Source organism: Durio zibethinus, chromosome 16, assembly GCF_047325235.1.
Source record: "Durio zibethinus cultivar Kanyao isolate XHJ-2024 chromosome 16, ASM4732523v1, whole genome shotgun sequence".
NCBI classification, from domain to species: domain Eukaryota; kingdom Viridiplantae; phylum Streptophyta; class Magnoliopsida; order Malvales; family Malvaceae; genus Durio; species Durio zibethinus.
The window spans coordinates 16,969,440-16,994,584 of record NC_143177.1 but is presented as its reverse complement, the minus strand read 5'-3'; the positions used below and the strand labels follow the sequence as shown (position 1 = coordinate 16,994,584).

General features: G+C 42.0%; 1 non-coding gene and 3 pseudogenes across 1 annotated transcript; all 4 read left to right on the top strand.

Annotated features, from left to right (window-relative positions):
- Positions 1-104: 104 nt before the first annotated feature.
- On the top strand, positions 105-1,532 carry LOC149514348 (25S ribosomal RNA; annotated as a pseudogene).
- A 10,296-nt stretch (positions 1,533-11,828) lies between these two features.
- Positions 11,829-13,631, top strand: LOC149514347 (18S ribosomal RNA; annotated as a pseudogene).
- A 289-nt stretch (positions 13,632-13,920) lies between these two features.
- LOC149514346 (5.8S ribosomal RNA) lies at positions 13,921-14,044 on the top strand (annotated as a pseudogene; the record flags this gene model as incomplete).
- Positions 14,045-14,273: 229 nt separating this feature from the next.
- LOC149514345 (25S ribosomal RNA) lies at positions 14,274-17,604 on the top strand. Its single transcript, XR_016328882.1, has one exon. It is a non-coding gene; the product is annotated as a 25S ribosomal RNA (ribosomal RNA).
- The last annotated feature ends 7,541 nt before the right edge of the window (positions 17,605-25,145 follow it).

Sequence of the window (25,145 nt, the reverse complement as noted above, 5' to 3'; positions counted from 1 at the left end):
TGATGTGCCCTTGATAGCCCTTGAAAATCCAAAAGACTGAGTGCCATCCACACTTGATCATACTCATAACCATCTCAGGTCTCCAAGGTGAACAACCTCTGGTTGAAGGAAAAAAGTAGGCAAGGGAAGTTAGCAAAATGGATCCATAATCTCAAGAAAAAGATTGGTCATAAGGGCTAGGCACAAGGTTCCCAGTCTTAAACCTGTTGGCTATTGGTGCACTACTCAAGCTACTCTTATAGTGAGAGTGGGACACTGCATGCTAACTGAGGGACAAACTAGGAACGGCTCCCTCTTCGGCCTTCCCTAGGTAATGAATAGTCAACTTAAAATTGGTATGGGCAAGACGAATCTAACTATTTAATTAAAGCAAAGCATTATGATGGTTCCTACGGATGCTCACACAATGTGATTTCTACCCATTGCTCTAAATGTCAAAGTGAAAATGTTCAACCAAGTGTGAATAAATGGTAGGAGTAACTATGACTTTCTTAAGGTAGCAAATGCCTCATCATTTAATTAGTGATGCACATGAATGGATTAGTGAGATTCCCACTATCCATATCTACTATCCATTGAAATCACAACCAAGGGAATGGGCTTGGTAGCATTAATGGGGAAAGAAGACTTTATTGAGCTTGACTCTAGTCTGACTTTGTGAAATGACTTACGAGGTGTAGGATAAGTGGGAGCCCTTAGGCGAAATTGAAATACCACTATTTTTAATGTTATTTTACTTATTTCATGAATCCAATGTGGGGCACGACCCTTTCTTTTGGACCCAAGGTAGGCCTCAATCGATTGATCCAAGCGAAAGACATTGTCAGGTAGGGAGTTTGGTTGGGGCAACACATTTATTAAAAGATAACTCTGGTATCCTAAGATGAGCTTAACGAGAATAGAAATCTTGTGTGGAACAAAAGGGTAAAAGCTTGTTTGATTCTGATTTCTAGTATGAATACAAATCATGAAAGTGTGGCCTATCGATCTTTTAGACCTTTAAAATTTAGAGCTAGCAGTGTCAGAAAAGTTACCATAAGGATAATTGGCTTGTGCAAGCCAATCATTCATAGCAATGTTGCTTTTTGATCCTTTGATGTTGGCTCTTCCATCATTGTGAAGTAGAATTCACGAAGTGTTGGATTGTTCACCCACCAATAGGGAATGTGTGCTAGGTTTAGACCATTATGAGACAAATTAGTTTTACCCTACAGATGGTAGCATCACAAAAGTAATTTAGCCTAGTATAAGAGGAACCGCTAATTCAAACAATTGGTCATTGCACTTAGCAAAAAAGCCAGTGGCACAAAGCTACTGTGTGCTGTATTATGACTGAACACCTCAAAGTTAGAATCTAGGCTAAAAGCAACACATGTGCCCATCACTCGGTTGTTGACCTATAATAGGCACACATGGCCCTTAAGGGGTAGAATCCTTTGCAAATGACTTAAATACATGACAAGGTATTGTAAGTTGTAGAGTGGCCTTGCTATCTTGATCCACTGAGATTTGGCCCTTTGTTGCTTTGATTCGTCCCTCTCTCCCCCCAACCCACCAAAGTCCTATCACTTCATTTTTTTACATCGCACACCTCTGAGGTTAGGGATGAATAGTGTTCTTCATTGCAACCGATTTTACCAAGTGATGACATCCCTTCTTCAATTGTACAAGTAAATGACAACTGAATGCCCTTGGTATTCATTACAGGGATGGGCTTGCCTTCAGTGCAAACACTTGAATCAAACTCCACTGGCCTCTAGTGTGGGTTGTTGTCTCTAATGCCATCAATAGCATCTGGCCCTTGGTTGGTGCAACCAATCATATCTAACACCATCAGTAGATGTTAGCCCATTATTGCCTTAGACACCATCTCTAGATGTTGGCCCTTTAGTGCCTCAGACACTATTACCAAATGTTGGAACTTCATGTGGGCACTTACCTTAACCACCGTCGACCAAAGCAGCCTTTGGTTGGTGCTAGTTGTTGCCTCAGACACCTCTTTGGCAAATGCTAGCGTCACCTAGGTGTGGTGCGAGCATGTTACGGGTAAGTACTAGTGCTATAGGTAGGCCTGACTATTAGGCCAATGGTTCTGATGCTTCTACCATGATTATTGTGTGAACCTCTGCCTCTCTATTTGGTGCTCAAGCCTTGGCCACTAGGGCAGGTTCCTTAGCTCTTGGTGTGCTCACTCAAGGTATGATACTGGTACTTGCTGTGGCATGAGTACTGTGACCTTGCTATAAAAGGCACTTGCCTACCCCTCAATCACTATCAGCACCAAATGACACTCAATGCATGTGTCACAGACCTTGGTCTTAAGCAAAACTTCATGTGGCCTTGGATAGGGAGTTGACTACGTTTGCCTAATCTAGCCTATGAGACTCAAGTGCTCAACATAATTCTAGCTTGTAAAAAATTATGTTATAGTACCAGACCTTCTAAAAGCCCACAAATCTAATCTAAACCAAGAATGTGTTCAGGCATGCCTGCACTTAGGTGTCACCATGTATCTGCACCTTCATCATTAATGCCTATACCTAGGTTTGGTCGTGTGCCCATGCATCATTCATCAATGCCCATACCTAGGCATGAGTCTTTAGAATCCTAATCATTGCCCTGTACCACTGTTTTGGTCAGTTCCCCATGACCTGTGCCTTGAGTAAGCCTTAAAGCCTAGTCCCTCTAGTTATCTGACCCTATCTCACTAGAACAATTGGGCCTAGACTAGCTTGCAAACTTTGATGCATGTATATGCATCAACCATGATTGGGACATGTTGGCCCTTGGTCTTGACCACCATGGCACACATTGACCCTTTGGGTGGGTAGTTCCCTCAAACACCATCGACATATGCTAGGCCATGCACCACGCATGGGTATCCTAGGCCCGGGCCATGCTCCATGTGCACCACGATCAAGCAATAGGTGGGTTTAGGCACATCTTCCTATTTCTACCATGCCTATGCCTATTTTATGGCTTACAAATTCATATAAGCACTTAATAGTGTCTGAAACTAAGCCTGGCTGAATTTTCTCGAGCATGAATGTCATGCCTGAGCCTCTTGAGTCTTGATCACTGCCTATACAAATGTTCTAGGCAATTTCCCTATGACTTGCACCTCAAGTAGGCCTCAAGGCCTGGTCTCCTTGGCTGTCGGACCCTATCATGCTAGAACTTATGGCTTGGACTAGCTTCTATACTATAACGCATGCACATGCCTTAACCACCATCAGGGCATGTTGGCCCTTGGTCTCGGCACATACTTCAACCATTTTTGGCACATGTTGGCCCTTTACGTGAGCAGTTCCCTCGACCACCATTGGCACATGTTAGGCCACACACCATGAACGGGTATCTTAGGACCAGGTTGCTCACCATGCACACAATGATCAAGTAGTAGGTGGGTTCAAGCACATCTTCATATTTCTGCCATGCCAATGCCGATTTTATGGCTTGTAATTTCATATGAGCGCACACTAGTGCCTATACCTAAATCTGGCTCAATTTTACTAAGCATGAACACTATGCTTAAGCCTTATGAGTCCTGATTATAGCCCATACCACTGTTCTAGGCTAGTTCCCCATGACTAAGGCCTCCAGTAGGCCTAAAGGCCTGGTTTCTCTAGCTATCAGACCTTATGCCACTAGAACCCTTAGGTTTAGACTAGCTTGCTTGCTAATCGTGACACATACACATGCTTCAACAACCATTGAGACATGTTGGCCCTTAGTCTTGTCACATGCTGGCCCTATGTGCAAGCAGTTCCCTTGAACACCATCAGCACATGCCGGGTTGTGCACCATGCATAGGTATCCTAAGCCCAAGCCATGCACCATGTGCACCACGATTCGGCAATAGGAGGGTTCCAACAAATCTTCATATTTCTGCCATGCCAATGCCATTTTTATGGCTTGCAAATTCATATAATGGCCCCCCAAGCCTATATGTGAAGTTTCATGTCAAGATGACTCATTTTCTGTGTTTCACGATTTTCAAAATTTTTTGTGGTTCAAAATTTTTTTAAAATGTTTTTAGAAGGATTTTTGGCCCTAAATTTGGTGTACATTATCATTGTATTTTTTTTGGCATGCACAAAAACATTCAGCTCCAAAATCAAAGTGTAGAAGATTGTATGGCCATTTGAAAAAAGAGTCCCCATTTCAGACACTTAAATGGTTATTGGCTGCAACCATGTAAAAGCTTTTATGCTCTTAAAGGGGGTGTGAGTTGTCGAGGTTCCTTTGGGGAAGGGGCCAATATGATGGCCTAGGACTAGCACCTATCACACATCTTGTGTTCACATCCCTTGGCCTCCCACCCCTAATCATAAAAAACCCCAATGCCACCGGTAAGTTCTCGATGATGCTCTAATGATGGTGCCCTAGGCAAAAAAATGTGGCACTAGCACATGCCCAACATGTGCATTGTGGCCAAAAATCAAAGTTTAGCCAAGGCTTTAACCATCAATGGCACATGTTGGCGCACAGTGCGGGTACTTACCTCAACCACCATTAGCACAAGCTGGCCCTTAGTATGGGCAATTACCTCGACCACTAATGGTACATGCATGCCTCAATCAGCATCAACAAAATCTAAATAGGTGTGAGCACATGTCTCAATCAACATTGATAAAAGATGGCCATTAGTGTAGGTAGTTACCTCAAACACCATTGAAACATGTTGGCCTTTCATGCGAGCAATTGCCTCGAACACCATTAGCACATGTTGGGCCTTGGTGCAAGTGTCACGAGCTCTGACCTTTAAACCAAAATCCATGTAGCCTTAGACTAGGAATGAGTTCCTTATGTCTAAGTCAGCCTATGAACCAAGCATGTAGGCACTACACTAACTAGAAAGGCATAATACATAAGCTAGAAGAACAAGAGAATGCTAGAATATACTGTATATTACGGAGTGTGAATGATGATAGAACTGAAGGTGGGGTGACCCTATATTTATAGTTGAGGCCCTAGCACTATTACGGCTACCTTCTAAAATTAAGGGAGTACATGATTCCTAAAAATAAAGGATTACACATCAATACATAGATTACATCCTGATTCTAAGGGTTGACTAGATCTCCTATTATATACTGTTAATCTCGGATGGTTCTTAATGATTCTAGATTGGTCCCACTCCCTTGGGTCCACCTAGATGCATTGCAAGAATGTTGTAAGCTTGGCCCTCATCTTGCAAGTAGGCCTGATTGCTGTGCATACAGGCTGGACACTTCTCAGAGGCTTATTACACCAACCCCCATTTCATCCCTAGTGCTCGAGCCCTGGTCATGGGTACTTGGGCCTCAGCTTCAGGTGCACCTACCTAGGGCATGACATTTTCTCTCACCTGATTGCATGATGCCTTTGGCACATGCTTTGTGTGGAACTACTTGATCTGGTTTTGGAACTACCATAAGTCTTCTGTTGGTTCCCAATGTGCTTCACTGTCTGAAAGTCCCTTTTATCACACTAAGTACTCATGTCTTGGTTGATAATTCTGTCACCTTACTTTTTGATTAGCAAGAATGCTTTAGACCTCCTTCTCATATAAGGCCCTAGCTCCTAATGGTGCACGCCTTGACTCTACTTATCCAAGATCCCTTTGGTCCTCATGGAATGGCTTGAGCATGCTAACATGGAAAATTGGGTGTACCCTTAGCTTGGGTGCAATATCCATCTTGTAAACAACCTTGGCCACACTCTTAAGAACTTTGAAACTTCCCTTATACCTCTAGACTAAGCCCTTATGCAACTTTACCAAGACTAAGTCCCTTACTTAGAACTGCATGTCCCTCTTTTTCTAGTCTACCCACTTCTTCGACCTCTATGCAACTTTGTGTAGATAAACTCTGGCCAAGTCACCTTACTCCCAGCAAGCTTTGGCAAACTTGTATGCTGCTAGATTAGACCTTATATAACTTGTAGTAATCGAACCAAGTGCTAGCAATTGTTGACCTATCACAATCTCATAAAGACTCTGGTTTATTGCTTCACTCCTTTGTAGGTTGCAGGAGAATTGGGTAACATCAAGAAGTTTTGGCCAGTCTCATTGCATGGCACTCACATAGTGCTTGAGGTAGACCTCCAACAATCCATTCACTCATTTGGTTTGCCTATCGATCTATGGATGTATGCTAGTGGAAAAGTTCAAGTCTAACCCCAACAACTTGAACATCTCAATCTAAAAGCACCCTATGAAATGCTCATTCTAATCATTAACAATGGTCTGTGGCACTCCCTAGTAGTTCACCATATTCTTTAGGAACAAATAGGCTACCTCCTTGGCTATACACCCCCATATTACAGGAATGAAAGTCTTGTACTAGGAAAATCTATCCATCACTACCATGATGCTCTAAAACCCTTTTTCCTTAGGTAGATTGACTATGAAATCCAAAGTGATGCTCTTTTATGGTCACTCTAGTATGGATAAAGGCTCTAAGAGATTGCTTGGTGGCTTGAGCTCTACCTTGTATTGTTGGTACACAAGATAGGTTTTCATATAGGCCTCAATATCATCCTTCAAGTGCAGCCAGTAGTATCAACCCTCTAGCAAGGCTAAAGTGTGGCTCACTCCTAAGTAACTAGCCCACTTGGAATCATGGCACTCTTGCATAACCTCCCTACAAAGCTTTCTGTGCTATGGCACAAACAACCTACTGCCCTTGGTGTGCAACAAGTCATCTTGCAACCAAAACTATCTAGTCTTACCTTGCTTGGCATGATTGATAAGAGTCTTTGCTATAAAATCATGGGATAGCTCCTCTCTAACGCACGGCATCAATGATCCTTTCAGTTGGCTAATGGTAGCAAGGCTTCCCTTTTGACTTAGGGTATCAGCTGTTATGTTTACACACCCAGGTTTGGACTCCAACCTATAATTAAATTTTGCAAGAAAGTCTTACTAGCAAGCCTCTTTGGGGGATAGCTTCTTCTACATCTGGAAGTAGTTGGTTGCCACATTATCGATTCTAACCATGAACCTCGACCCCAACAAGTAATACAGACTAAGTGCATAAGCAGTGCACCACTATTGTTTTCACTTTCTCTTGGACCATATATCTATGCTTGGTCTTGTTGAGCTTCTGGCTCTCAAATGCAATTGATAGGTTCTCCTACATCAGCATGCCTCTTATCACAAAGTTTGATGCATTCGTATGCACCTCATACAGTTTGGCTGGCAAGGCTAACACTAGTTTTTTTATCATTGCCTGTTTCAATAGATCAAAAGCTTACTGGCACATGGTGCTCCACTCCCATGCTCTCTCTTTCTTAAGCAAATCAGTCAATGGTATGGCTATAGTTAAGTGGCCTTTGATAAAGCACCGATAGTAGTTGACCAACCCAATGAATGATCTCAGCTCGATTACCTTGGCTAGCGATTCCTAATCCTTAATTGCATGGACCTTGCCTGCATCCATGCGTATCTTGCCACCTCCCACTATGTGGCCTAGAAATGGTACCTCTTGCTGGGCAAATGAGCACTTCTCTTTCTTCTTGAACAGTTCATTTACCCATAACACCTCAAGCACCTATCGCAAGTGGTCTTCATGCTCCCCTAATGTTTGGTTGTAAATCACAATGTCATCAAGATAAACCACAACAAAATGATTAAGAAACATTGTAGTACCTTGCTTATGAGCATGCAGAATGTTGGTTGAGCATTGGTGAGTATGAATGGCATAAACAAGAACTCATAAGAGCTATAGTGGATGACACACGTAGTCTTAGGCTCATTTCTCTTTGTGATCTTGACTTTATAATAACCTAATCATAAATCCAGCTTGGCGAACTGCCTTGCACTTCCAAGTTGGTCAAACAAGTTCGTAATAAGGGGGATAGGATATTTGTTCTTAATAGTCAGCTTGTTCAATTCTCAGTAGTTAATACACAACCACAAAGACCCATCATGCTTACATTGGAACAAAATTGGGGCACCATATGGGGCCTTAGATACCCTATAGCCAATATCAATCAGCTCCTTGAGCTACTTCTTTAACTCCTCCAACTCTAGGGGTGACATTCCATAAGCGGCCTTGGCTAGTGGCTTAGCTTCAAGCACTAGCTTGATCTTATGTTCCACCTCTCTCTTGGGTGGTAGCTTGCTAGGCAACCATGCAAGCATCACATCGCTAAAGGTCTCTAGCACCTCTAGCATTTCCAAGAGGGTGTTAGACTCTATCTCTCTCAGTTCATCATACTTTAGGGCAGCCAAAAAGGTGTCTTCATGCTTGTTCACCACCTTGTCAAAATTGAATGGCTGACATCACCTTGGTCCCAATCCCAGACCTATGCCTCAGTGGTAAAAGGCATTGGTACCATGCATCCAGAATGCATATGCAGTTGGCAAAAGGAACAAGGAGAGCGTTATTTGAAATAAGGAAATTTAACCTAATCATAAATTTATAATCATCCAAGGGTATTACTTTAATGGTCTCCTTGCCTTTCTAATCTCTAAGCTATAGCTCTACCTTGTGTGCCACTCCAATGGCTAGAACCTCTATAGAGTTGACTGCCTTGATGGTACTAGGCCTCTTGTGCACCTTTAGGCTGAGTTTCTAGGCTCCATCACTTGAAATAAACAAATGTGAATCACCTGTGTCTACCAATGTGCTAACCATCTTGCCCATAACCAATAGATCTACATACATCGATCCTTATGGCTTGTGCTTTCTATTACCTTGGACTATATTGAGCATAATTGAGCCAAGCTTTTTAGCTTCTCTTTTTGGCTCCTTATCTGACCTTTTATCTACAGTAGCCATCTTGCCCTTTTTGGGACAATCTCATACTCTATGCAACCTAACACATAAGTAACAAGAGATTGGTTCTCGATCTCTCATAGCGTTCTACTTTCTTGCAAGTGGCTTGCCTTGGATGTCCTTATTTGAATGGTCTCAGTCTTCCTCTTTAGACTGCTGATCATGGTCTTCACCCTGGACTATCATTCATAATCCTTTTTGTCCTTGCCCTTCTCTTTGGGCTTGGTAGAATTTGATGTGTTTTGTAGCTTGAACTCCACCAAGGACTTAGCAATGGTCATGGCCTTAGCCATATCATGAACTCATCTTCTCTATAGCTCATGCTTCACCCATGGCTTAAGCCTATTCATGAAAGAAAATAGATCCTCAGTCTCGCTCCAATCTTAAATCTATCACATCAATTTAGAGAACTTTTAAACATACTCTTTTATGTCCCTTTGCTAACTAAGCCGATGTAACTTTGCTCACGCCTCATCATTGGCATACTCAAGGTAGAACTACTCCTTGAATTCTTTTTGAAACTCCTCCCAGGTTTCAATTAAGGCACGTACATGCCTTACATCATCACACTTGTGCCTCCACCATAATAAGGCAACATCAGTAAGATATATTGAAGCGTTGCTTACCTTAGTAGCATCATCTGACATGCCTGTGGCCCCAAAGTATTGGTTCATCCCTCATAAAAAGTTGTCCACTTTCTTAGCAGCCTTAGTCCTTTTAAACTCCATAGGCTTGGGGATCTCCACATGAGACTTTGGCACTCCAATGATCAAGCCATTCCCAATGGCTATTTTGGAAGCAGCGAGTTCCCCTTTGAGCTCTTCCATCTCTACCTGTGCTTCCGAGGCTTCATTCTGCTAGGTGATCATGTTGATGGCCTTATTCAAAGCCACTTGTAACTCACTTTGAGCTCCTCTTCCATGGAGTCCAATGCCTCAATGTGAGTCTCCACCTTGTCAAGCTTCTCATTCACTTTGCCCACTATCACCTCCACTTTGGATAGCCTCCTATCACCTCTAACTTGGATAGCCCACTATCACTTCCACCTCGGACAACTGCCCATCCATGGTAGATCAAATGTCCCTCAAACTAGTTTTCTTTACCCTTCAATAGCCTTGCTCCTAGGCCTCTACTTGTTGGCTAGCAACATCAGTCTAGGATGCCATTTCTATGAATGCCTTGAGTACAACCTAAACACAATCAAATAGAACCTGCTTTGATACCAACTATCACAGGCTTTGACCTTTAAACCAGAATCCATGCGGCCTTAGACTAGGAATGAGCTCTTTATGTCAAAGTCAGCTTATGAACCAAGAATATAGGCACTACACTAACTAGAACAGTAGAATATGCAAGCTAAAAGAATAAGAGAATGTTGGAATATGTTGTATATTATTGAGTGGAAATGATGATACAATTGAGGGTTCGGCAACCCTCTATTTATAGTTGAGGCCCCAGCACTGTTATGGCTATCTCTTAAAATTAAAGGATTACATGATTCCTAAAAATAAAGGATACACATTAATACATAGATTATATTTTGATTCTAAGGATCCCTTCTTGATTCTAAGGATTGACTAAATCTCTTACTATGTGGTGCCAATCCTAGATGCTTCTCGATGATTCTATATTAGGCCCATTCCCCTAGGTCCACCTAGATGTAGAGTGAACATGTTGTGGGCCTGGCCTTGGTTATACAAGTAGGCCTGACTACTGTGCAGATAGGTTGGATGCTTCTCTTGTGCTTATTACACCAACCCCTCTTTCTGTCCCTAGTGCTTGAGCCTTGGTCGTGGGTGCTCAGGCCTTAGCTCCTGATGCACTCACCCAAGGCATGACATGGGCTCATGCCGCTACCACTATTAGTAGTTGCAGACCTTTGGTGTGGGATATACCTACTTGAAAAAAGTGTCTTCATTTCAAACCTTGTGCTCTTTAGGGGTTGGTAGCTTGAGCTCCCCTCTCCCCCCATAGGGGAGTAAGTATGTATGATTGGCCTCTCATTACGTGGATCCAAGCCATCAATGCCTTTTAGCCATTTTGTTCAATGATTGGTTGCTTCGGTGACCCACAAGCACCCATGGCCTTGGTTGATTGGCATGCATGTGGAAAAAAAGAGCCAAGCTTAAGCTCATGCCTATGGCTGATACCTATCCCAAACCCTAAACCAAGTCTCTAAATTGGGCAACAGCTCCTTGGTGTGGTGTAAAAGAAGCTGTAGTCGTGGGCTTGGAATACCCAAGTTTCTTGGGTATTTGGTGATCTTGTGGTCCCTTATTATTAAACATAAAAATGCCTTGGCCTGACTAAGCCTATTCACACAGCTGATGCTACCCAAGACCCCAAGAACAAGTTCTTAAATTGACTAATGTCCCCATGGGTTAGTGATAGTAAAGTTTGCATGTGCAATCCGGACCAGACCAAGCACTGGTGGTGTTACACTGTTGCTAGTTATTAGATGACAGGGGCAGTCTCATGGCCCTTGCTTGAGTTTTTCCCATGCCAAGCAGTTGTGGCATTGCCTCATACATCATTTTCTTTACTCACTCATCAAGTAATTGATTGGGTGGGTTATGGATCAGTGCACATGGATGCTGCCACTTGTACGCAATGGGCTTATAAGTGGTGCTATCATTGCGAGTGCTAGAGGCTCCATGCTTGATGCATCAAATTGTTGACCCATCATCCTCTTCAATCTCCCCCTATGTGGTCATCATACATTGGGGGCACAATTGGGATCCTATGTTGCATACCTAAATCGATGGAAATTGAATGTCTTGCCATCCCTCATTTTTCTTATGTCCTTGGGGGCTATAAGTTGGACCTCAATCATGCTTCATGTCCGAAGTGTGCCACCCAAACCTTTGTGGCTGCATCGGTGCATTGTTGTTCGATCATGCTTTCAGATGCGAAATGTTTTATGGTGTAAGCTCTCGACCCTAGTTCATCCAATGCTATGCATTTCACATGCTCGACACATGATGCTTGTACTCCATGTTACCTCTTTCCACTACTCAATCAGTTTGTTAAGACCCATACGATGCCATCGTCTTAAAGGAATGCTACTTCATTGATCCTGCCAGTAGTCATATGCTTGTCTGAAAGATTAAGCCATGCATGTGTAAGTATGAACTAATTCAGACTGTGAAATTGTGAATGGCTCATTAAATTAGTTATATTTAGTTTAATGGTATCTACTACTTGGATAACGATAGTAATTTTTGAGCTAGTACATGCAACAAACCCTAACTTTTGGAAGGGATGCATTTATTAGATAAAAGATCGATGTAGGCTTTGCCCATTGTACTAATGATTCATGATAACTTGACGGATCATATGGCATTTGCACTAGTGACGCATCATTCAAATTTCTACCCTATTAACTTTTAATGGTAGGATAATGGCCTACTATGGTGGTGATGAGTGATGGAGAATTAGGGTTCAATTCTAGAGAGGGAGCTGGAGAAATGGCTACCACATGCAAGAAGGTAGCTAGCATACTAATTACCCAATCCAGACATGGGGAGGTAGTAACAATAAATAACAATACCAGGCTCTATGAGCTTGGTAACTAGAATGAGTACAATCTAAATCCCTTAACAACAAACCATTAAAGGGCAAGTCTGGTGCCAACAGTCACGGTAATTCTAGCTCCAATAGCATATATTTAAGTTATTGTAGTTAAAAAGCTCATAGTTGGAACTAGAGTTGGGTCATCTAGTCCACCTCGCAGTGAGCATTGCTCTACTTGTCCTTACTATCAACAATGCACTCCTGGCATTAATTGGTTGGGTCATTCATCTGGTACTATTACTTTGAAGAAATTAAAGTGCTTAAAGTAGGCCTACACTTGTATACATTAGTAAGGGATAACATCATAGGATTTTGGTCCTATTGTGTTGGCCTTTGGGATCGAAGTAATGATTAATAAGGATAGTTAAGGCATTTGTATTTCATAGTCAGAGGTGAAATTCTTGGCTTTATGAAAGATGAACAACTATGAAAGATTTTCCAAGGATGTTTTCATTAATCAAGAATAAAAAATAGGGGCTCGAAGATGATTAGATATTATCCTAGTCTCAACCATAAATGATGTTGACCAGAGATCGATAGATGTTACTTTTAGGACTCTACCAACACTTTATGAGAAATCAAAGTCTTTGGGATTTATGGGGAGTATGATCGCAAGGCTAAAACTTAAAAGAATTGATGGAAGGGTACTACCAGAAATGGAGCCTATGGCTTAATTTGACTCAACATGGGGAAACCTACCAGGTCCAAACATAGTAAGAATTGATAGACTGAAAGCTCTTTCTTGATTCTATGGTTGGTGGTGGATGGCTGTTCTTAGGTGATGGAGCAATTTGTCTAGTTAATTCTGTTAACAAGCGAGACCTCAGCCTACTAACTAGCTACGATAAGGTGATCCCTCATGGCTAGCTTCTTAGAGGGACTGCGATCACTTAGACCAAGAAAGTTTAAGGTAATAATAGGTATGTGATGCATTTAGATGGTTTGGGCTACATGCACACTACATTGATGTATTCAATTAGTCTTTAGCCTTGGCTGACAAGCTTGAGTAATCTTTGAAATTTCATTGTGATGGGGATAGATCATTGCTATTATTGGTCATCAATAAGGAATTCCAAATAAGCGTAAGTCATCAGCTCACGTTGACTACATCCTACCCTTTGCACACACTGCTTGTCACTCCTACTAATTGAATGGTCCGGTGAACTGTTTTAATCCTAGTGATGTGGATGGTTTGCTACCGATGACATCATGAGAAGTTCACTGAACCTTATCATTTAGAGGAAGAAGAAGTCATAACAAGGTTACCATGGTGAACTTGTAGAAAGATCATTGTCGAAACTAGCTCAATGAATGACCCATGAACATATTAATGAAACATTGAATGGGTGAGGTTGCCTCACTGCCCTGAGCCCTTTTCGGTCTTAGGTGAGGATAATAGTTGCTTTGTTCTACCTCTTGTGCAAGAAAAATGATCAACATCATTGGTCGTGGCCGAATAACGAACCTTGGCATGAATCACTCAAAGGAACTGAAATGAAAAAGAGCATGTATGCCATTGCTACACTATTCACAGTTAGAGTGTAGGTAGCACTTTGACTCCTTTGTCTTGAAAAACCAAAATGACTCCTAGCAATGGATATCTCGGCTCTCGCATCATGAAAAACATAACGGAATGTGATACTTGGTCTTTGAATGCAAGTTGTGCCCTAAGCCATTAGGCTAAGGGCATACCTGCTTAGGTGTCATGCATCATTGCCCCCTCCAACCCCCTGCCCTTTGGTTTTGGTTGAGGAGAGGGAAGATGGCTTCCCACGATCTTGTCGGTCGTGGCTGGCCCAAAAGTGAGTCCCTAACAACAATAGCACCATGACTATCGGTGGTAAAGCTTTCAACATGCCTCATCTCCATGACATGTGGTCATTGTCCATCTAGACCCCATCAGACCGCCCATATCACTCAGATGATGCTCACATCATACCCCAAGTCAACTGAGATTTGCTAAGTTTAAACATATCAATAAACATAGGAAAAGAATCTTACTAGGATTCCCTTAGTAACGATGAGTGAACTATAAATAGCCCAACTTGAAAAATGGGTGCCTTTGATGTTCGAATTATAGTTTGGAGAACCATCTTCAGTGGCAAACAAGCCCAAGTCCGCTAGAAAGGGGTGCCAAAGAGAGTGAGAGTGCCGTTGTGCCTGGACTATATTATACCATGAGGTGCTGCCTGTAAGTCAGGTTGTTTAGGAATGAAGCCTAATTGGGCATTAAATTTTGTCCAAGGTTGAATATAGATGAGACTAATAACGAACAAGTAATGTGAGGGAAAGATGAAAAGGATTTTAAAAAAAAGTCAAAGAGTGCTTAAAATTGTTGGTAGGGAAGCAAATAGAGGTCAATGATGTGCCCCAGTTAGATGTGGAATAGTAAGAGCTGATTCATTGATCGGCTTGAGGCATGGATTGATGCAAGTCACAGAGGTGGCCTAAGCCTAGGCTTTTTTTATGTCCATGAAGACATCGTTGGCATAATCATGGAATGCAGCACATGCCATCTTTGTGTTCCTCGACACCATTGTGCTCTCGACATTAGCCTATGGGCTCCCCATCCAACCCATCTTGAAATACAGACCAAAGAGTCTAACATGTGTGCAAGTAAACAGGTAAGGAAACCCACAAGGCACAAGGAAGTTGATTGACAGGATCCCTTATAGGTGCACCACCGACCAACCTTGATCTTTTGAAAAAGGTTCGAGTGTAAGCATGCCTATTAGGGCCAAAAAGATGGTGAACTATGCTTAAGCAGGGTAAAGCCAAAGAAAACTCTGGTGGAGGCCCGTAGTGATACTAATGTGCAAATCGTTCATCTGACTTGGGTATAAGGGCAAAAGACTAATTGAGCCAGTCAATAGTTAGTTCCCTTCGAAGTTTCCCTCAGGATAGTTGGAGCCTTTAGCGAGTTCCAATGGGTAAAGCCAATGATTAGAAGAATTGGGGGCATATTGCCTTTGGCTTATTCTCTAACTTTAAATAGGTAGGATGGTTTGGCTACTTCATTGTGCCATTCCATGAAATCGAGAGCCCCTAGTGGGCCATTTTTTGTAAACAAAACTAGAGATGCTTGATGAACTAGAAACTAGGTTACGATGCCTAACTATGCACTAACCTACAACCCACAAATGGTGTTGGTTAATTGAGACAATAGGATGGTGGTCATAAAAGTTAAAATCCACTAAGGAGTGGGTAATGACTCACCTACCAAACCAACTAGCCCTGAAAATGGATGGAGCTTAAGTGCAAGACCTATACCCGACCATCGGGGCAAGGGCTAGGCCCCAATGAGTAGGTGGGCATAGTGGTCACCACAAACCTAAAGTGTGAGCTTGGATGGAATGGCTGTCAAAGTAGATCTTAGTGGTAGTAGCAAATATTCAAATGAGAACTATGAAGGCTGAAGAGGGAAAAGGTTCCACATGAACAAAACTTGCACATGGGTTAGTCGATCCTAAGAGACAGGGGAAGCCCATAAGATAGTGCATCTGGCATGATCTTTAAAAGGGAATTAGGTTAAAATTCTTGAATTGAGATGTGCTTACTAACAGTAGCATTAGAAAGTTTAGAGAGATTCATAGGTGCCATAGGAAGAGTTACCTTTTCTGTTTAATGGCCTACCCTTTAGAAATAGCTCAATTGAAAGTAGGGTCCAGTGATTAGAAGAGCACCGCATGTCATGTGGTGTCTGATATGCCCTTGGCAGCCCTTGAAAATCTAGAGGATTGAGTGCTGTCTATGCTCGATCGTACTCATAACCACATTTAGTCTCCAAGGTGAGCAGCGTTTGGTTGATGTAATAATGTAGGCACAGGAAGTTGGCAAACTGGATTCATAACCTCAAGAAAAGGATTGGCTTTGAAGACTTGGCATGAGGGTCCCAGTTTCAAACCTATTGACTACTGATGCACTGGGAACAAACTGGGAATGGCTCCCTCTTGGGCCTTCCCTAGGTGATGAACTGTCGACTTAGAATTGGTATGGGCAAGGGGAATTTGACTATTTAACTAAAACAAACATTGCGATGGTCCCTGCGGATGCTCATGCAATGTGATTTTTGCCCAATGCTCTAAATGTCAAAATGAGAAAATTTAGCCAAGTGCGAATAAATGGTAGGAGTAACTATGACTCTCTTAAGGTAACCAAATGCCTCATCATTTAATTTGTGATATGCATGAATGGATTAATGAGATTCCCACTATTCCTATCTACTATCTAGTGAAACCACAACTAATGAATGGGCTTGGCAGAATCAATGGGGAAAGAAGACTCGGTTGAGCTTGACTCTAGTATGACTTTTTGAAATGACTTGTGAGGTGTATCATAAGTGGGAGCCCTTGGGTGAAATTGAAATACCACTACTTTTAATGTTAAGTTACTTATTCTGTGAATCTAAGGTGGGTCATGACCCTTTCTTTTGGACTCAAGGTTGACCTCAGTTGATTGATCTAGGCAAAAAGCATTGTTGGGTAAGGAGTTTGGTTAGGGTGGCACATCTATTAAAAGATAACTCAAGTGTCCTAAGATGAGCTCAATGAGAATAAAAATCTTGTATGGAACAAAAGGGTAAAAGCTTGTTTGATTTTGATTTCCAGTATGAATACAAACCATGAAAGTGTGGTCTATCGATCTTTTAGACCTTCAAAATTTAAAGCTAGAGGTGTCAGAAAAGTTACCATAGGAATAATTAGCTTGTGGCAGCCAAGCATTCATATCAACGTTGCTTTTTGATCCTTCGATGTCGGCTCTTCCTTTCATTATGAAATAGAATTCACTAAGTCTTGGATTGTTCACCTACTAATAAGAAACATGAGATAGGTTTAGACCATCATGAGACAAGTTAGTTTTACCCTATAGACAGCAACGTTGCAATAGTAATTCAACCTAGTATAAGAAGAACTATTGATTTGCACAATTGGTCATCGTGCTTGGTAGAAAAGCCAGTGGTGCAAAGTTATCATGCGCTGCATTATAATTGAACACCTCTAAGTCAAAATCTAGGCTAAAAGTGACACACATGCCCATCACCCAATTGCTGACCCGTAATAGAGGCCCATGGCCCTCAAGGGCACATGTTGTAGGTGTAGCCTTTATGGCGGACAAGCCATGTGGGCCTCTTTGGAGCTCAATCCCCACTGAGTGGTAGGTAGAATCCTTTTCAAATGACTTAAATATGTGATGAGGTATTGTAAGTGATAGAGTGGCCTTGCTACCATGATCCACTAAGATTTAGCCCTTTATCGCTATGATTCGTCCCTTCCTCCCTTTACCCACCAAAGTCTTTTCACTTCATCTTTTTTTCACCGCACACCTCTAGGGTTAGGGATGAATGGTTTTTTCCATTGCAACTGATTTGACCAAGTGATGACATTCATCCCTTGAGTGCCCAAGTAAACGATAATCGAATGCCTTAGTATTTATTACAAGGATGGGAATGCCCTCGATGCAAACACTTGCCTTGAACTTTGCTGGCCCTGGTGTGGGTTGTTGCCATGCAAGCCATCGACAACATCTGGCCCTTGGTTGGTATAAGCAACCACATCTAACACCATTAGCAGATGCTAGCCTATTATTGTCTCAAAACCATTACCAGATGTTGGCCCCTTGGTGCCTCAAACACCATTGCCAGATGCTAGCACTTCCCTCGACCACCGTCAGTGCAAGTTGTTGCCTCAAACACCTTTTTACAGGTGCTGATGTCATGGGTTCCTATCTTAAACTGATATCCTTATAGCCTTAGACTAGGAATAAACTCCATACACCTAAGTCAGCCTACGAAACAAACGTGTGGGCACAAAACCAACCAAAAGGGCATAATACACAAACTAAAAAAATAAGAAAATGTTGGAATACACTGTATATTAATGAGGGAGGGTGGTCTTCTATTTATAGTTAAGGTCCCAGGATCGAGATGGTTACTTCTAAAATCTAGGGATTACATGATTCCTAAAATTAAAGGATTACGTAATAAAATACAAATTACATTATGATTATAAGGATCCCATCCTAACTTTAAGGGTTGACTAGATCCCCTACTATGTGCTACCGATCTTGTGTGCTTCTAGATGATTTTGAATTAGCAACACTCTTTTAGGCCCACTTAAGTGAGGTGTGGGCACGATGCAGGTATGGCCCTAATCCTACAGGCAGGCCTGACTATCGAGCTGGTGGTTTGGATGCCTTTACCATGCTTATTGCACAAACCCTCACCTTTGTCCCTGGTGCTTGAGCCTTGGCCACTGGTGTGTGGGCCTTAGCTGATGGTGCACCTATTCAAGGGTGACATTCTCCCCTAATTGATCTCACAACACCTTCGTCGTATCCTCTATGTCAAACTGCTTGATTTAATCCTAGAACTGCTAAAAGTCTTTTACTAGTTCCTAACTCGCTTCGCTGCCTGGAAGCCCCTTCTATCACACCAAGTACTTTTATCTTAGTTTATAACTTTGCTACCTCATAACTTGGTCAGCAAGAATGCATTTGACTTTCTTCTCATATAAAGCACTGGCTCTTAATTGTTTATGCCTTGACTTTGCCCACCTTAGATCCCTCTGGTTCTCATGGAATAGCTTAAGCATGCAAACATCAGGTGTACCTTTTGCTTTGGTGGTATATCCAACTTGTAGGCAACCTTGCCTACTCTTTTAAGAACTTTGAAAGATCCTTTATACCTATAGACTAGGCTCTTATGCAGCACTTTGTTATGTATGATGAGGTACAACTTTACCAAGATGAAGTCCCCTAATTAGAACTACACGTCCCTCCTTATCTACTTTGCCCACTTCTTGGACTTCTTTCCTACTTTGTGTAGACAAACTTTGGCTAGGTCGGCCTACTCTTACCAAGTCTTAGCAAACTTATATGATGCAAGGTTAGGCCCTGTGTAACCTACTGTAACCGATCTTGGTGTTACCTATCATAATCTTGAAAGGGCTCTTGTTCGTTGCTTCACTCCGCTACAGGTTGAATGAGAACTAGGTGACATTAAACAGCTTTAGCCAGTCCCATTATGTGGCACTCACATAATGCCTAAGGTAGACCTCCAATAGTCTATTCACTCGTTTGGTCTACCCATCAGTTTGGGATGTATACTAGTGGAAAAGTTCAAGTTTGACCCCAATAGCTTGAACAACTCAATCTAGAACTGCCCTATGCATTGCCCATCCTAATCACTAACAATGGTCTACAATACTCCCTAGTACTTCACCATATTCTTCAGGAACAAATGGGTTGCCTCTTCCGCTAGGCATTCCTTGGTTGCTGGAATGAAAGTCCTATACTTGGAAAATCTATCCACCACTACCATAATGCTCCCAAACCCATCCACCTTGGATAGACTGACTATGAAATTCAAAGTGACATTCTTCCATGGTTGCTCTAGTATGGGCAAAGGCTTCAAGAGACTGACATGTGGCTTGAGCTCCACCTTGTCCCCTTAGCACACAAGGTAGGTTTTCACATAGGCCTCAACATTATCCTTTATGCATAGCCAGTAGTATCGATCCTTTAGCAAGGCTAAGGTACAGTGCATGCTCGAGTAACTAGCCCACTTCAATTCATGGTACTCTTGCATCACCTCTCTATGGAGCTTTCTGTGTTGTGGCATAAATAACCTAATGCCCTTGGTGTACAATAAATCATCTTGCAGCCAAAACCTTCTATTCTTACCTTGTTTGGCATGGTCAGTGGGAGTCTTTGCTATAAGATTGTGGGATAGCCCTTCTCTGATACAATGCATGAAGGACCCATTTGGTTGGTTAATTGTAGCAAGGCACGCTTTTCAGCTAAGGGTGTCAGCCATTGAGTTTGTATGCCCAAGCCTGTATTACAACTTATAATCAAATTTGGCAAGAAAGTCTTGGCAATGGGCCTGTTTAAGGCATAACTTCTTCTATGCTTAGAATTAGCTAGTTGCAACATTGTCAGTTCTAACCATAAACCTTAACCCTAATAGGTAGTGCCACTAAGTGCACAAGCAATGCATTGCTACTATCATCTCTTTCTCTTAGATTTGATCTCATTGAGCTTCTAACTCTTAAATGTAATTGGATGGTTTTTCTACACCAGCACTCCCTCTATCACAAAGTTTGATGCATCTGTATGCATCTTATATGATTTGGCATTATCTAGCAAGGCTAGGACTGGCTCTTCAACCACTGCCCATTTCAACTAATTAAAGGCTTATTGGCACTAGGTGCACTAAACCAACACTCTCCCCTTCTTGAGCAAGTCTGTCAATGGTGTGGTGATTGATGAGTGGACTTCGATGAAGCACCGATAATAGTTAACTAGCCTAAAGAATGATCTCAGCTTGGTGACCTTGGTTGGTAGCTCCCAATCTAAAATTGCATGGACCTTGATAGCATCTATGCGTATCTTGCCACCTTCCACTATGTGGCCTAGAAATGGTACTTCTCACTGGGTAAATGAGCATTTCTCTCTTACGAACAATGCGTTCAGCTATAAAACCTTGAACACTTGTCTCAAGTGATCCACATGCTCCTCTATTATCTGGCTATATATCATAATATCATCAAAATAAACCATAACAAAATGATAAAAAAATGAGTAGTACCTTGTCCATAAGCATGTAGAATGTTACCGAAGCATTGGTGAGTCTGAATGTCATGAGCAAGAATTTGTAAGAGTCATAGCAGGTGACACAAGCAATTTTCGTCTCATTTCCTTCTATGATCCTGACCTGGTAATACCTTGACTACAAATCTAGCTTGGTGAACCACCTTGCCCCTTTAAGTTGTCAAACAAGTCAACAACGAGGGGATAGGATACTTGTTCTTGACAGTCAGCTTGTTTAGTACCCAGTAGTCAATACACAACCACAATGACACATCATGCTTGGGTTGGCATAAAATCGAGGCACCATATGGGCCCTTAAATGGCTTGATGTAGACACCATCAATCATTTCCTTAAGCTATTTCCTTAACTCCTCCAATTCTAGGGGTGACATTTGATAAAAGACATTGGTTGACAGCTTAGCCATAAGCACTAGCTCAATCATATGGTCGACCTCTTTCTTAGGTGGCTGCCTACTGGGTAGTTGTGTAGGCATCATATCGCTAAAGGCCTCCAACACCTCTAGCACTTCTAAAAAGGTGTCAGTTCCTAGCTCACTAGGTTTATCATGCTTTAGGGTAGCTAAGAAAGTGTCTTCATTCCTATTCACCACCTTTGCAAATTGAATAGCCAACAGTACTTTGGTCTCAAACCTGGACTCATGCCTTAGTGGTACAAGCATTGGCACTGTGCATCCAAAATGCATATGCAGTTGGCAAAAGGCATAAGAAAGGCATTAATCCAAATAAGGAAATCTAAACCAACAGCTAACTCATAATCATCTAAAGGCATTACCTCAATGGTCTCCTTGCCCTTTTGATCTCCAAGTTGTAGCTATACTCCATGTGCCATTCTAATGGTTGGAACCTTCTTGGAGTTGACTATCTTTATGGTATTAGTACCCTCATGCACTTTTAAGCTAAGTTTTTGGGCTCCATAGCTAATATAAACAAATGTGAAGCTCCTGTGTCCACCAGAGCATTCATCTTCTTGCCCATCACCTGATCCACATACATCAGTCTATTCGACTTACAGCTTCCCTTACCTTGAATAGCAATGAGCACAATTGACCCAAGCTTTAAGATTTCCCTTTCTAGCTCATCATCTAAACCTTTGTCTATGGTGGCCAGCTTGCCCTTTTTGGGGTAGTCTTATGCTTTATGTGGCCTTCCATACAAGTAGCTCTGATTAGACCATCGACATAATCACCCAACAAAGTGAAGCCTTGGAGGCCTTGGTGGAGACCATGTGAAAAGAGATAGAAGAACTCAAGGAGGAGTTTACTGCTTGCAAAATAGCCATTGGGAATGGCATGATTGCTAGAGTGCCTACATCTCATGTGGATATCCCCAAGTCCAAAGAGTTCAAGGGGACTAGGGCTACCAACGAAGTGGACAACTTTTTATGAGGGATGGACCAGTACTTTCGGGCCATGGACATGTGGGATAATGCTACTAAGTTAAGCACTGCTTAAATGTATCTTACTGATGTTGCCTTATTATAGTGGAGGTATAGGTGTGATGATGTGAGGTGCGATGGTGCCTTGATTGGAACTTAAGAGGTGTTCCAAAAAGAATTCAGAGGGCAATTCTACCCCAAGTATGCCAAAAATGAGGTGTGGGCAAAGTTACGCCAGCTTACTTAGCAGGGAGACATAAGGGAATATGTCCAAAAGTTCTCTAAAGTGATGCTATAAATTTTAGATATGAGCAAGATCGAGGGTCTATTTGCCTTTATGGATAGGCTTAAGCCATGTGTGAAGCATGAGCTACAGAGAAGGGGAGTTCATGATCTAGCCAAGGCATGACCACTATTGAGTCACTGGTAGAGTTCAAGTCAAACAAGTTCGAGTCTTCCAAGCTCAAAGGGAAGAGCAAAGATAAAAGAGATTGAGAATGACAGTCCAATGGAGAGGGACCATGATTGACAGTCCAAAGATAGGGATCAAGATCATTTAAACAAGGATGGCCAGGGGAGGCCACCATCAGGAAAGTGGAAGGCTAGGAAAGACTAGAAGCCAATCTCCTGTTACTTATATGGAGAATAACATAGAGCCCGAGACTACCCTAAAAAGGGCAAGATGGCTACCATAGACAATGAGTCAAATGAAGAGCTAGAGAGAGAGACTATAAAGCTTAGGTCAACTATGCTCAATGTAGTCTAAGGTAAGGGAAGCCGCATGCCAAAAAGATTGATGCATGTGGATTTGTTGGTTTTAGGGAAGAAGATGAACACACTAGTGGACACAAGAGCTTCACATTTGTTCATGTCTAGTGATGAAGCCCAAAAGCTCAATTTAAAGGTGTACAAGGCGATTGGTACCATCAAGACAATCAACTTTAAGTAGGTTATAGCCATTGGAGTGGCACATAGGGTAAAGCTTTAGCTTAGAGATTGGAAGGGTAAGGATACCATTGAGGTATTACCCTTGGATAACTATGAGTTTGTAATTGGTTTTTAGATTTATTTGTTTAGATTAACACCCTTCTTGTGCCTTTCACCAACTGTTTATGTAATCTGGATGCACAGTGCCAATGCATTGTACCACTGAGGTATAGGTTCAAGATTGGGACCAAGGTGCTACCAACCACTTAATTTGCCAAGGTGGTGAGCAAGAATGAAGACATGTTCTTGGTTGCCCTAAAGTATGATGAACTGAGTAGGCCAAAAACTGACATACCCTTGGAAGTGCTAGAGGTGCTAGAGTCATTTGGCAATGTGATGCTAGCACACTTGCCTAGCAAGCTACCACTTAAGAAAGAGGTGGACCATAAGATCGAGCTGGAGGTTAAGGCTAAGTTGCTAGCCAAGGCCCCTTATCAAATGTCACCCTTAGAGTTGGAGGAGTTGAGGAAGCAATTTAGGGAGCTGATTGATGCTAGCTATACCAGGCCATCTAAGGCCCCATATGGTGCCTCAGTTCTATTTTGATGCAAGCATGATGGGTCCTTGCAATTGTGTATTGACTTCCAGGCACTGAGAAAAGTTGATCATCAAGAACGAGTATCCTATCCCCCTCATTGTTAGTTTGTTCAACCAATTTGGAGGTGCACAGTGGTTCACCAAACTAGATTTGAGGTCAGGATATTACCAAGTTAGGATCATGGAAGGAGATGAGTTAAAACTACATGTGTCACCTACTATGGCTCTTACGAGTTCTTGGTTATGCCATTTGGACTCACCAATGCTCTGGTAACATTCTGCACGCTCATGAACAAGGTACTACAATCCTCTTTGATCATTTTGTTATGGTTTATCTTGATGATATTGTGATCTATAGCTAGACATTAAGGGGGCATGTAGACCACCTAAGATAATTGTTTAAGGTGCTGCAGGTGAATGAACTACTTGTAAAGAAGGATAAGTGCTCATTTACCCTGTGAGAGGTATTGTTTCTAGGCCACATAGTGGGAGGTGGCAAGATATGCATGGATGCAAGCAAAATCCATGCAATTCTAGATTGGGAACCACTAGCCAAGGTCACCAAGCTGAGATTATTCTTTAAGCTAGTTAACTACTATCGGCACTTCATCAAAGGTCATTCAGCCATTGCCACACTATTGATTAATTTGCTAAAGAAAGGGAGAGTGTAGGAGTGCAGCATCAAGTGCCAACAAGCCTTTGATCTATTGAAGTGGGTAGAGACAGAATGCTAGTGTTAGCCTTACCAGACCATGCCAAACCATATGAGATGCATATAGATGCATCAAAATTTACAATAAGGGGTATTCTAATGTAGGAGAACCATCCGATTACATTTGAAAGCCAAAAGCTCAATGAGATCGAGCATAGTTACATGGTCCAGGAGAAAGAGATGACAACAATGGTGCACTACTTATGCACTTGACGGCATTACCTATTGGGGTTGAGGTTTATGGTGAAAACCAACAATGTTGCTACTAGCTACTTTTGAATGCAGAAGAAACCATCCCCTAAATAGGGCCATTGGAAAGATTTTCTTATGAAATTTGATTATAGGTTGGAATACAAGCTTGGGAGTACAAACATAGTGGTTGATGCCCTAAGTTGAAAGGCAAGCCTTGTTGCCATTAACCAACTAGAAAGATCTTGATGTCGCACATAAGAGAAAGGCTATCCCATGATCTTATAGCTAAGACTTTCATCAACCATGCCAAGCAAGGTAAGACTAGATGGTTTAGGTTATAGGATGATTTGTTGTACACCAAGGGTAGTAGGTTGTTTGTACCGTATCATGGGAA